At 44.2% G+C, this 15055-nt stretch overlaps 1 protein-coding gene across 1 annotated transcript in view; it reads left to right on the top strand.

The window, feature by feature from the left end:
* The first annotated feature begins 11140 nt into the window (after nucleotides 1-11140).
* LOC146962135 (forkhead box protein N3-like) overlaps nucleotides 11141-15055 on the top strand; it is a 67691-nt gene continuing 63776 nt past the window's right edge. The window contains exon 1 of the mRNA XM_085771769.1: nucleotides 11141-11511. The gene's annotated coding sequence lies outside the window, so the exon portion shown is untranslated. The remainder of the gene's footprint in view (nucleotides 11512-15055) is intronic.

Below are 15055 nucleotides of genomic sequence, written 5' to 3'. Positions count from 1 at the left end.
TGACAGGACAGATAAATTTCATCCTGGCCAGTTTGTCAGAAGTGGACAACAACACAGGTGGTAAACTGACAGAGATGTATTGGCCCTGCTCAAAAGACTGATGCATATTATACGTGTTTAGTCTCTTGTCTGCCCTATAGGTTGCAAAATAATTTCCCACTGGAGTCTTTCCATGGTTTACGCCCTAATATAATAAGTAGGTTAAGAGAAACTGCTGCTATTGGCTCTTAAAATCAAATCTAATTGAAGAGTCGAAAAAGCGTTGTTGGTTTTTTGTTTTTTAATATTTAAGAACTATTTTTTCTGTCCCTCAGATGAACCAGTGTGTAAATACATCATAATCATCAGTAATGTATATCACATGAAGGTATCATGATGCAGTGTTTTGTGTACACACAATGCATGCACACATGAATGTAAACAAATGTGATGACGCCTCACACGCTCCTGCCAAAACCTTTATGCTGCTCCATTAATCAACAGCTGGCAGTGGAAATGTTCCAAGAAACATATCAAATGGAAGGAGAAGGAAAACTGCAAGGTTGCAAATAAGGATGTAATCAATTATCATTATCACTGATTGTAGATATAACCTGCGAAGTAAAAAAAAAACAGCTTACCTTCATGTACATGGTATGAAACAAACCCACAATTGTTTTTAATGTGAAAATGAGAGAGAGAAATTGTTGTTACCAAAGGTATTTCTGCTGTGTGTGTGTGTGTGTGTGTGTGTGTGTGTGTGTGTTAGGGATAGAAACTGCTAAACCCCCGTGGGTTACTTTATTGTTTACTAGGAACAAAAGTAGGTGGTCACAATGTAGGTGGTTTCATCCTATCACAGGAGAAATATTTACACAACAGCAGCATTTAACACAGTGAAACAACTTGTTTTAGAGCAGAAGGACGTTAACGTATATGGTGCTGTATAGAGAGATCAAAGCAAAGTTGAGTCCACGCGCTCCTCTGGAGCTCACGTCTGGACTCTAGCAGCAAGGTTGACATGAAGCTGAGAAGGAGTGTGAAGGGCACAGCACCTCAGGAGGAATGACACAACACATACACACGCGCACGCACAAATACATACAGTACACACGAATACACCTCCTCTCCTTTCTTTTCTTCTCTCTCTTCGATGACTCATCCCACCCAGGGACAGCGAGTGAGGGAGGGAGGGAGGAGAAAGAGAGAGGGGAAGGATGGGAGAGTGTGAGAGGCGACACAACAGTGAAGAGGAAAAAGCTGCTTTATAGATTCACAGAGAAGACATGTGGCATGAAGCGCTTTCTTACTGACCTTTTATTTCAATGCCATGCTAATCCGATTGGGTGTATCATTGTTAAAGTTATTCACAGCTGTTTATTCCCAGCAAACATGCAAGGATAGCCATCCTCTCTATTCCCACATGGAGTTTCACAGACGATTCCCTCATCGTTCTCATTTTGTTTTAAAAGGCTTTTTTTTTTCTCCTCCTAACGCGTCGTGGCGCCTCGGCTACAAACAACGGAAACCCTCCCAACCAGCTCAGCGACATGCTGAGCTTTGCTCCAGTCTGCCCCGCCGCTCTGCTGCGCTCATTTGATGCTATCTGTTAGAGAGATCCCAAACTTCTTAGGCGTTCGAAGTCTGTATCGCGGTGCATCACAGACTGTTAGACCCAATGCTTAGCTCTCTCCAAATCCCATAGTCTCTAATGTCTTTATCTTATGGTGCGAGGGTATTTGAGGAGGTAGATAGACTCCTGGATGTTGTCACAAGAGGTGATTATACTGCATTGAAGGAGGTACACTATTGAGCCGGCTGTATTGCTGAGGATAAGGGTGTATTGCTGAGGATATATGTCTGTATTGCTGACTGCTGCAAAGCCCAGAGATAGTTGAGTGGTCAGGTCCCATGTGCCTGTAGAGCAACATACAGCACGCGCCCCTCCCGCTCCATTATTCCATCCTTCCTGCCCTCGGGCCCGCTCCGGTTAGATATATCATCTGATAATAGAAAGGTATCATAGCTATCTGGCTTGGTTGGAATGACTGAGTATAAATTGATATGGTTGGTGGATATGCCTAGAAAGTGTTGTCTCGCCTGCGTAATGATACAACGGCATCACGGCCGCCCATTTTAAAATTAGCTTCAAACAATATCCAGAATTGACCTCAATTTAAACCGTGAACCGCTCGTTCAGTGTGAAAGCATTAACTAAATGGATTCAAGTTAGCAGAGATCAATTTCCTCATCAGTGTTTACTGCAGCGTGTCATTCCATACTGGGCGCTTTTATGTCGAAAATGACAGTTTTTCAGCTTTATGCTCGTTCCCCTGCTTTTGGTCATTTTTACTGCTCTCACTTTGCCCCGCAGAAATGGCAGCGTGATTCGTCGTGATGCTAGATTGCCTCAGATAATGCAATGTTCTCAGGCGAAGCACAGGTGTGGGTGTGGGTGTGGGTGTGGGTGTGTGTGTGTCTGTGTGTGTGTGTGGTGTGCTGGCCTGCCTGACTGCCTCGGAGGGGAACGTCTCTGCCCAGAGATCCAAACAGATCCCCCAAAAAAGTCCAACAGCAAGCCCAGACAAGCCCTCACAGCACGCTGCCAGACAAAGCCTCTAGAGATCTCAGTGTGATTTACTGAACCCTGATACTAATCATTCACAGCATTGTGTCTGCAAATTGATAAGATTTCTGAAATCATATGCAAGAAATTGGTGTTAATTGGTGAAAGTGTCAGTTCATCAGCATGGTAAAAAAAAAAAAAAGTTATGGAGTTTTCACTAACTTTGCTGCCGTGCACAAAGTGGCACAGTGGTTATACAGGCTCAGAGAGGCCAGCCCAGGAACACAGTATGGGTCAACATGGATGCTCAGGCTTGTGCCTGCTTCCTCTCTTGTGCCATTTACTCCTCATGTGGCTCTTTGTTCTGTGGAGTGCACATTATTTATTCAATAATGTGTTGTAGAAGAGAGTCAGGGAAAAGCTTCCAGAGTTAGTTATCTTGGACTGCAGCAGCACAGCCACGTTTGTGACTGAGTGATGGAGTTGAGTGATAGAGTTACACCACTGGTCAGCTGCATCACAATGCAATGTGCATGTCTTCAAATAAACCGTAGATAGTAATATATATTACTCCATATTATATTATATATATTACTCTATATCTATTACCGGAACTTAAGATAGTAATAAAGTATATTTGGCATCTTGTAAAAAACTAGTGATTTCTTTTGGACAAACCTTAGCTCCTGTCCATAGAGGAGTCACCAGGGGTTAAAGTGGGCCAGAACCATCTGCTCCAACACCTTTGTTTAATAAGTAAACAGTCTAAAATGAGTAGACACATACACTGTCAGGACAGAAGCCCCTCCAGCAGATGGTCACACAAGGTGATATTCTTTTTTATTATCCTTGTTGTAGAAGCAGTGTCGCCAAGATTATAGAGAACAGAAACAGAAAAAAAACCTGTATATGAAAACAGCTTTGTTGGTAATTCAGCTGAATTGAAATACTGTATGTGTGAGCAGAGAGTAAGAGAGACTCAGCAAACGCAAAGGGCTGAAACCAGCTGACACTGGGCTGAATGAAAATACACAATGATGTCAGTTGTTTACCAGAGTTTTAAAGGGATATGCCAAAAAAAATATTTTGTGTCTTGCCTCACTCCTGAGTCCATGACAAGCAGATAGACACCATCCTTTCAACTGTGCGTGCAGTAACAAGGGAGATACGAACAGAGCACACTGCTAATTAGCTTAGCTCAAACACTGGAAGTGTATAGGTAGTGTTAGCCTGCCTCCTACCCCAGCCGAAATCAGCAGTCAGAAGCTGATTTCATTTTAGCTCTAAACTAAATATATCACTTTATCGACATTTCAAACATTTTTAGGTGAGAAAGTAGCCATTTAGATCAGCAGTGTGTGTGTCGTTAATTTGTCTAGGCTTACAAACCAGCTGTTTACAATTTTGTTGGGACGAATTTGGCGCTACTCAAGCTAGCCGTTGTGACCAACGCACTTCTGGTTACTTTCACAAAATAAAACACCCGTTGCGCTATACAGAAAACCATGACGATAGAATTTGTGCTTTAACTTTGAAATAGGAAGCTAACCTACCCTCGATGTAGCTAGCTTGGACCAAAATAAACCGTCTTAGCTTGAACCCTCTGTTTTGACCGATCTCGTCCCGTTACTGGCATTTGACCGCTCAAGATTCCTTACCGGAGAGTTTTACCAGCTCTGAGACGAAGATCGGCCCGCCGGTTTCTGTTTAGAGTTGCTGAAGAGTTTCTCTGATGACTTTAGGTGGAGGCACGCTAACACTACCTATACACTTCCAGCGTTTGAGCTAAACTAATTAGCGGTGCACCAGCTCTGCCCATATCTCCCTTGTTACTGCAAGCACAGTCGAAAGGATGGTGTCTATCTGCTTGTCATGGACTCAGGAGTGAATCAAGACACGAAAAAAAATGTTGGCATATCCCTTTAACTACATCCTCAATTTTGTACATTGACCATCCATACACAGTCCAAACATACACTCAGTTGTGACCTGGTTTTGTTTACCTACATGTGTACATAAACTTGTTGGCTTGGATGCTGCTGGGACACAGAGTGAACAGAGTTTATTCATGCTGTATTTCTACCACAGTCTTATAACTGTTTGAAAACTCCTCTTGGAGCAGTTTCCCCTTAAACAGATGAGGGTTAACTAATGATGCAATACAGCTAATAAACTACAATAGCCTCCTCCATTTTAGACTCTCTGGCTCTGACTCCCAGCACTGTAGAGACAATTTATTCTACTGTTGCAAAGTGTGAAGATTTATTTTGGGACCACCCAGTTCCAGAAGAAAAAATCCCTTTTACAGACAGTTTTAGGCAACTCACAGCTGGAGCACTTCTATAGCTTTGATGGGGTTGAAAATGTACTGGATAAATAATCATTATACTGAATTATCAGTATAACAGTCTGTTTTTATATCCTTATATTAGTGGATGGTAGCTGAACTGACAGCAAGCGTAGCTGTGGCTCATGAGTTTTGTCGTATTTGGAGTATCCCACCAAACGTGATGACAAAAACAAGATAAAAAAACAAAAAAACAAGTTTAGATAATGGTAATACAGAATTGAGCTCAAATTCACATGTCAAAGTTTGTTAAAGTTTAGTTTAACATGAACGACTTGCAGGATTCACTATGACCCCATGAGCAAATGCATTGATGACCGTGATCCCACTGTACTGATCTTGCTGAAATTTGGCCTTTTTATTTAACACAAACACAATTTGACTGTTTTCTGTCCGACCCTTTATGAAAAAATTAATCCTTAGTGAGGGAAAAAAGTTCCTTTGTGGTTGTAGAATTATAAATTCCTGGCAGGACTCGACAGCCAGCGGCTTGGAGTCAGCACACAGAGAGCTCCAGCCTCGCCAGCTGCTGAGAGCTGCCATCCCCAGAAACAGAGACCTTGGCAGGGGACAGTGTTGAGACACACTGGGTCCCCTCCTCCAGCCTGGAGCCCTGTGAGTTCTGCTCAGTGGAGGAGGGAGGAGAGCCCGGCCCAACAGGAGGCTTTGCTTGTCAGGCCCTGAGCGCGCTGAGTGTGTACTCGTCGGTGTGCGTAAGTTTGTGTGTCACTTTGTCTGCACCGGCGCGTGCAGTGGTGGTGCTTATGTGTGCAAGCGCAGCACTGACTCCAGCTGCAGCGAGATTTATAATGTTGCACGCATGTGCGAGTGTGAATGTGGATTTTGTCACCCACTGGGCCTCACACATTCCAAAATAAACGGCTCCCACCGAGGATTACTATCGATCCGTGTGGAGCACTCAACTGCATTTGGAAAGGGAGAGCGTACAACTTCCTCTCTCTCTCTCTCAGCTCGGCCTGTCCTCTGAGGAATGTAATGTGTCTGCAGAAAAAGTGTAAGGAATGATTTGGAAACACAGCCCACTACAATGACAAACCACTGCTAGATGTCTTTCAGACATGTGAGACAAAGAGTGTGCATGCGTGTGTGTGCGAGAGAGAGAGAGAGGAGGGGGGTAAAAGGAGACGGGGAGACTCTTCCACTTCGCTCTCATTTATTTTCCCTCTCTGAAGTAAGTGAAAATCTTTTGCTTGTCAGACTTGAAGGAGAGACGGGCTGAGGGAAAAAGAGACGGTGAGCAGCGGAGAAACACACATGGAGAGACGGAGCGGAGAAAGGAAATAAAGAGGCTGTGTGATTGACAGCCAATACGCCTGCCTGTTTCCTGTCACACACATGAGTGCTGACCCACCCCCCCTGCCCGGCTTACGCCCCCTGGGTAGACAGGCCAAGATGGCAGCCCCATTTAAAGAATGAAGGATCATGAATGGATGGACGCCTCCCTGGCCCTCCGCTGCCTGTGAGTCCGTGTGCACATACAGTAAGTCCATACTCTGAGTGAGTCTGTGAATGACTGATTCACAGGTTCAGCCTGTTCCACCTTGTTGCCTTTGGCCTGAATCTCTGCACTTTATTTGTTTAAGCATGTTAAGTCCAGCTGGGTCCCTCTGACATAACTGCAACATTTTAATCAAGTAGTACCAGTAGATTACTGTGAGGACATCAGTCCAGTCCCAGGTGATCACACCTTGACTTATGTCACCATTCTTTTTTTCTTTTTTTTATCAGTCATGATCAGGGATCACAGAGCAACAATGAAGTCTGACAGGACCAGGAACACAAGCAGTCTGATGATGAGACAAGTTGTACACAAGTTGACAACAGAGTCAGATCATCTTAACCACTTTACTTTGGGGTGGAACTGACAGTGACACTGACACTTTGTTTTAAGGGGACATATTATGGAAATATCACTTTCTGAAGGCTCTTTAACATATATTTGGGTGTTTGTCTTGCCTTTCAGCCCCCAAAATATGAGAATTGACAAAAAATCTGTTATGTGCAGGCTCCCTAGGTTGAAATCCATGTGGTTTTATGAGCTGTTCCCTCAGTTGTCTTCCAGGGATGTAACTAGGATTTCGAATTTGCTAACCCCACCCCTACCTGGTACCGGTAGAAGGGGCGGGGCAAGCAGTGGTTCATTTGCATTTAAAGGGACAGGCACTGAAACCAGCCGTTCTGAACAGGGCTGTTTTGAGAGAATGTGATGAGTTGTGTTGAGTTGAGAGTTGTGATGTTTGATCCTTGGGGTATTTTGACCAATGCATGTCACAGATATGTCTGTAAGACACCTGGGAACTATTTTAATTTGTTGAACGGGGGCATAATATGTGTCCTTTAATCCATAACTACAGTAGGTAAAAGTTCTACAATTGTTATAATATATATATAAAATTAAACCTTCATATATCCAGAGGATGTCCATATATGATGATAATAATATATCCCCTCATATTTGACTTGTGTCAACATTTTACTTTATGTGTGCCATATAGCCTCTTACATTTCCATATGGGACCTGCAACGAATTAAGTTTAAGAACCTTTGTTTTCAATTAGAGAAAAATCTATGACTGATTTGGTTGGACGTCATCATATCTACAAATGGGTTACTATAGCAAACCTAAGGTAACCCTGCTGTTGCTATAGGAACCTGTGCCGAGTCTGCCGACCCTTTCACAAAAGCTGAGTGTCAGGCTTGTGTGGAGCTGGAGTCATCAGCTGCACTCATTCATGTCACCAGCAAATACACAGTAAAGAGTAACAATGTTTAACAATGCATCACTGTTACTGCTACTGTTACCCCCACACACACACACACACACACACACACACACACACATTTTTATGTTTACTTTACCATATCATCAAAAGGAGTTCATTTCACACTGAATGACTTGACAGCATTTTCACAGTCTAAACGGATCAGATTACCAAAAAATCATATTAATGATAATTCTAATATTAGGTCACCTACAGAGACCTGGTGTCTTTAGATGTGGCTGCTTGTTTTTTTAAGCTAAGCCAGTTACATTTTATGTTGTCACTTGTTGCCTATAAAAAATCATCACTTATCTCTGAGCTTTACCTTCTGAATGAACCCTGTCTTACTCCTTCACTATCTGTGTCTGAAGTTCCTCCTCAGTCCTCCTGTTGTTCTGTTGTGTTTAGTCTTTCTCAAGTTCTCTCCTCTCCTCTCCCCTCCTCAGAGATAGGATCTCACTCAATAGCAAACTTTGGAAGACATCTTAAAGATCCCCACTGTCACTTCAGCTTAATGCAGCCCTCTGGGTGTGCAGCACACACACACACACACACACACACGCCCCCCCATCCCCCACCCCACACACACACAGTAATAACAGGGGCAGTGGGAAGCAGCCTGGATTTGAGGACTTGTAAACACAGTTCGTTCTCCTAACAATTCCCTTTGATCTTTATCAAACAAAACAGTTTCCTTGGTGTATTTTGTGCTTCCATCTCTCAACTTGACTCTCAACACACGCTGCATTGCACTTTTCCCACTTCGATTTCCCCACCCATAAATAAAATGAGAGCGCATTTGGATTTCCTGTCTGTGGCTTTCAGTAGGCCGATCGCTGCCACGTCTGTCAGATTCATTAATTCTGAAGTGTGTGAGCAAGTTCTGCTTAACTGTTTCTTCAGGCAACATGTTTACATCTCAAAGCAGTCCATTTGCATATCTAATGAAATGAGGTTTATTTTTAGCAGCATGCTGGGATGGCAGACATGCCTTACTTTTTGAAGTCTTTAAATGGATCAGCACACACTTCCCTTTTAGCCCAAACACCAGTCAGCAAAACTGCACCGGCTGTTTAACTAAGAACAAGTTCAAGCTTTCCTGTTAAGGGCTCCCACTTCCTGTGTTCACAGAAAAAAAAAATCATGTCCTTCAGTTTCTGGATCCCATGGTCCATAATGAACTGATCTCTGTCTCCCATAGGCGGGCCGTTGCTATGGCAACCTGATGACGCTCTGAGAAAGGACGGGAGGGAGAAGAGGGAGGGAGGGTGAAGGGAGACGAGGAAGAAGGTAGCTGCACCAAAGATTGACTATGTTTGAGAGGATGACTCACTCCGTAGGAAAAACAGAGGCGTATGCCACTCACTGCTCACATCTGACTTTTTCCAAACCTCAAGCTGTGCCACACACAACTGATGCAGGCTATACATTTGATTTGGAGGTGGAAGGTATATGTGTGCATGAGGTGTGGAGAGGAATTGATTTCCTCACACCACACAAAGGGCTCGGATTGTAAAGCTTCACAGTCAGACTCCAACTTCACCACAGAGAACATGAAACGATGATGTAAGGCCTGAACAAACAGGTGAGACAGAGCTCAGCCTCCATCATGCACAGAGGACACGTCCCCTCCATCCTCCATCTGGAACGGCTCCTACACCCTTGCATGGCTCTCAGCCTCTGCTTCTGCCCTGCTGTTGCCATAGCGACCACTGGGGTACAGACTCAAAACAACTTACTGACAAAAAAAAGAAAGAAAGAAACCTGCTACCTTTGGATGTTAACTGCTCGAGAAACAATCCTTAGAAACAATCGTCCCTCAATAAAAGCCCATAGCAAGCACATCTGTTAAACACTGTAGGCCTACACTTTTAGCTTGATGTATTGTACACTTCTAGTTCTGCTACCTGGAAATGTTATTTAATTAACCAGACTATCCTAATACATGCAAGTAGATACGCGTAGGAGATACAGGATTTCAACACAAACAATATAAACAGACAAATACAAATGTCACACACACAACAGTATGCAAATGATATAAGACACAAGGTCAAAACCAAAAAACAACACAGATACAATTTCTAAAACAGCATGGATTAAAAACGTGCCAGCAGTGACATGGGAGGTGTTTTCTCCATCCTTTAAAATCATCTTGAATTTCCCAATCATCATCAGTTCTGACCATTTGTCTTAACTGTATAATGGTGTTGGATTAATGTGTGTGCGTGTCATATCCTAAAAATAGATTTTCCTGAAGCCACTGGAATACAACCTTATTTAGAGGATTGTTGTTGTTTTTTCTCTGCTTTTTTTTTTTAAGTTGTCTTACTCATTATATCATGTTATTATTAATCATACATGCTAAACTGCAAAAACAAAGAGGCATTAAAGCGGAACTATGCAGGATTTGGGCTGTAATTATTGTGGCTCAGAGTCACTGTGATGGTTGAGTGACCTGTTATGAAGTGAATGGGGTCTAGGCCAATGCGCTCACCCCCCCACTGGCTGAAAACCGCACTTGCAAGATCAGTCGTCCGTCTCGGTGTTACAAATCTCGTCAATGGATAGAAGTATCGCGAGAAACTGCCTTACGGCAGTACGAGATAAGAACGCATATGACGTCATGCATGTCACGAATCGTGATTGGTTTGAGTTCGGAAAGTCGGAGGAAACCATGGAAACATGAAATGTTTGTACTGAGGAAGTTCAGCTTGTGGCTAACGGGGAGCTAATGCTAACACAGACACACACACCATGGGTCTTTTATAAGATAATATATACATCATGACACACACACACACACATCTTTGCGTTTTGGAACCTTTATTCATGTGTGTGTATGTCTGTGTCTTTGTGTCTTTGTGTCTGTGTGTGGCCGTATTAGCGTTAGCTCTGTGCTAGCGTTAGCTCCGTGTTAGCATTAGCTCCGTTAGCTCCGTGTTAGCATTAGCTCCGTGTTAGCATTAGCTCGGTGTTAGCAGGGCTTAGCAAACAGCAGTAAACACAAGCACGTGTAGGGGGCGGAGGTGGTGGCGGCGAGTTTTTTTTTTTTTTTTTACGACAGTGACATGTGCCTACCAGAACTGTGGGGGAGCTCCGGAGAGGGAAAAAAAGAGAAACCAACGAAGGAGCGAGCTATTTCCGGCCGACTTGCAAAGTTCTGCTTTAATGCCAAAATGTTTGCCCCTTTTGTGCCAATAAGCCACTGAGTGAGTGAATCGTCTTGTTCAAACCATAGACGATCTTTGGAGGGACCTTCCGTACACAATAGCATTCTTTCAGTGAACCCGGCTGGCGCTAGGACCCGGGTCGGGCTCCGGGGGAAGTCCTCTGCTGCTGGCGGGGCAAGGCACAGCGCACACACACAACACACACACACAACACACATACACACACAAACACACACATCCACACACTCACCGAGCTCTTCTCCGACAGAGGAGAGAGAGAGAGCGCGCGCGCAGAGAGAGAGAGAGAGGGATAAACAGGGAGAGAGAAAGAGAGACTATAGGAACGCAGCGGCTCGTGTGTGTGCGTGTGTGTGTGTTGTGTGTGTGTAGGTTTACGCTCGCTCGGCGGTAGAAGCGACTGGCGGGGCGGACATGGAGGGGCTCGAGACAAACACTGGGAACTGACCGAGGACCAGGACGAAGAGAGGGAGAAAGAAGAAAGAGAAGAGAAGAGAGAGAGAAGGACGGACGGACAGCACGGAAGGAAGGAAGGAAGGGAAGGAAGGAAGGAAGGAAAGGAGGAGAGGAGGAGAGAGAGAAGTGTGACAGAGGAGAGGAAGAGTGTGAAGAAGGGGCTCGCCTGGAAAACACAAGGATCCTAAGGTGACTTTATGAGGCTTTCATGGCTGTGTGTGTGTGTGTGTGTGTGTGTGTATGTGTGTGTGCGAGGTGTTGACATATGCTGCATGGCTCCTCACTTAAAGGGAATAGTGGAGGTGTGTGTGTGTGTGTTGTGTGTATGTGTGTGTGCATGTAGCCTATATATACATTGCTGTGAGTTTTAAGGCTTGTTTTTCCACCGGCTAAAAAGGGGCCAAAGTGTGTAAGCGAGCTGAGCTGACCGCTGTAAACTGGAGTGAAGGGATCAAAAGGAGTGGATACTTTTTAGGGAACAGCGTGATCCCATTCCAACACACACATACACACACACACACACACACACACACACACAGACACACACTTCTCCAGTGGGCTACTTGAAGTTGGGCTAAAGCAAAATGGGGGGATAACACTCCCTTTTAAGAGGGCAGAGTCCCCCTTTACACCCCCCCCCTCTCACTGTTTGTGTGTGTGAGTGTGTGTTCAGGAGTTTTAAGTGCAGCAGGTAACACACACACACACACACACACACACACACACACACACACACACACACACAGTCATTACTTAGAGGTTGCAAAAGCAGCACTGAATGAATTTAGTTTTTTCCCGAAGCTTGGCTGACAGTGAATGAGGCTGGATAAGTAGTAGCAGCTTCTAGCCTATAGATATGTGTGTGAGTGAGTGTGTGTGTGTGTGTATGTGAAAGAGAGAGTGTGTGTGCACGTGTGTGTGTGTGTGTGTGTGTGCCATAGACGGCAAACAGGTTGAGGGAGGCAGATCTGATCAGACGCACAGCAACAGAGGAGAGAGCGTGGCACAGGCTGAGCAGCAGCACATTGGATTACACACAGACGAATACACATGCACGCACGCACACACACACACACACACACACACAGGCGAGCTAGCTGTGGCCAGGAGAACAGCTGGGAGAAATGTGTGTGTGTCAGTTGCCTGTGAGCGTTTCACTTAATGCACGCGTCTGTCTTTGCACGTGCAGGACTGTTTGCTTTTGTGTTATCTTTTGCTACTGTGTGTGTGTATACGTGTGTGTGTGAGGCTGTGTAAATATGTATGTGCTGGGGAAGAATGTTCTGTCGTCTCCTCAGACAGACGGCGTTTGTGTCTATACCTCCATCTCCCCGTGGTCTGGAGACAGGAGGAGGAGGAGGAGGAGGGTGGAGGGAGGTAAAGCGATCAGATGACCGAGAATAAGGCAGATGAGAAGATTAATCCAGGAGTGAGAGATGAAACAGAGACGGAGAGGAAGGGAAGGGAAAAGGATGATGGAGATTTTAGGACAGGAGGAGGAGGAAGAGGAGGAGGAGGAGGAGGGGAGGAAGGAGTGAAGGAGACGGAGGCTGACATGCTCTCTCCAGGAGTGCTCAGAGTGCTGCTCATTCATAATTCACCTCCATGGCAAACGTTCATTCACATATTGACCCCCCATGGCTGCGCTCAATGGAGTTCTCGCCCCCTCCACCTCTGCCTGTCTCTCAATGGACGCCCCCGTGGCGCCACGTTCACTTCGCCCGCTTCTTTTTTTTTTTCCACTTTTGGAGACAGTTGAGGCTCTAACCCCTCGCTCTCATTGTCTGTCTGTTGTGGCTCTTTTGACAACAGCAGTTTTTCAATTGGAGGCTCGGACGCGAAAAATTGAATTGTGTAAATTGAATATTGAATTCAGGCTCCACCCCAGACACAGATAATTGGTGAGGATGGCTCGGGCTCTCAGTACAACTGTTGTTAGTCTGATTCCCTCAACACAGCTCAAACAGTCCATAATGGATCTATAATTCATGTGCGAATGAATTGAACAGTCTGGGGTTTGAATAAAAGCATCAGACAGTTTTCTTTATGATTTATTCAGGATAAATACTCGAAAATGGCCATTTTAATATTTCTCATTGTATTAGCCGCATGCGCCTGGAGCTACACTATAGCCCACTGCTGTGCTGTGGTCAGCTGTGGCCCATGAGCCATATGGCAGCGTGTCGAAAATGCACACTCAGAAAAAAAAAAGTGTACTGCAGAGGTAGCACAGGACATTTAGTACTCAAAGGTAAACAACACAGAAGTGCAGCTTATCAGCAAAAGTGGTAAAAACATGCCCGCTTCTTTAGTTTTATAGGTATGATGGGCTCACTGTGTGTTTACTCAGCGTAAAGAGGACACGGGCGCTTCAGTGTTGACACTATGAGTAGGAATGCCGCTGCCGAAATCTTCATGACCCGGTGTTGAGCTCATACTGAACAGTAAGATGCAGATTCCAAAGACGCTGTAATGTAAAAATCCAGCCGCTCCGTACGGTAAATCACGGTGCTACAACTTCCATTGTGAAGGGTTTGATTCCCAAAGGATCCAAGTAGACTAAAAATAGTTAAACTAATTAAAGGCATCGTCCACGCCCACCCCAAAAAAGATTAAAGCAACCTCAGTCATTAACCGTTCATCTCTGGCACAGTGAAAACTTTGCATGAAAATAACACAGAGGAAATAACCTTTTTCTTCCATCTCTGCCTTTTTCCAAACGATCATTAACACAAAAACCGTTTTGAACAACACACAGAAAAGTTTTTAACTGGTGAAGGCATACCCAGGCTGATTTAATTAGTCTTTCCTTAACCCTGTTAATTTGTCAAAAGTGCAAAACTGTTCACTGTCTCTGAAAAAGTTGTGAAACACACACATATGGTAAAAACACAGATACAAGTTGCTCACCTGTTGCCCACAGTGACTGTCTGGAGAAATATCAGATAATTGGGAGGGCACAGATCAATTAGTGATAATTCAGACAAAAATCCTAATTTTCCATAATCACTGCCCACTTAAATGAACACAGTGTCACCTTAATTAAAAACACACATCCTGAAGGTGGCCATCCAGTATGCAGCGCAGGTCAATGTTTTTTTTTGTATAGTTAACTTTATTTTGAAAACCCTTATCCTGCTATAAGGGTTGTTATGTCTTTAAGTTGACTCATATCAACCTCATAACATGTCACCATTTTCCTGTAGTTATATATTTCATGGATGTAGAAGGTAGCTAGCTAGCGATGCAGCAAGATGACTCACCCAATCTTTATCTCGACAACAAAGCTCTGACTCACAGCTCGGTTTCTTCAGCTGGCTGAAACACCAGTTAGTGACACCATATTTAAAATGTTGATAGCAGTTACATGACTGTAAATATCCTGGCAGACTGAATTGCCTTTGGCAAAGAGACCTTGGCTAATTCACATGACCTTCACCTTTTGGCAACCACTAATGAGTGCTATGTGTCATAATAACCACAAACCTTCTGTAGCAGGAAAAATCATAAGAGTCTGGTAAAAATTACCCAATTAAAAAGTATTCAAATCCGTCATGTAGACTTTCACTCTCAAGTACTGGGATGTGTCGACCTCATAAACACCCACAGTGATTTTCAGCGTTTTCTTCAGCATATTAGTTTTGGCCCAAGAAGTGTCCTTTAAGGTCACGGTGACCTTGACCCTCAACCTTTGACCTCCAAAATCGAATCGGCTCATCCTCTGCCAGATTAA

The sequence above is a fragment of the Trachurus japonicus genome, chromosome 24, assembly GCF_045865225.1.
Source record: "Trachurus japonicus isolate A0001 chromosome 24, Traja_1.0".
NCBI lineage: Eukaryota > Metazoa > Chordata > Actinopteri > Carangiformes > Carangidae > Trachurus > Trachurus japonicus.
Note: the sequence above shows the minus strand (reverse complement) of the source record. Positions and strands in the feature narration are given on the sequence as shown.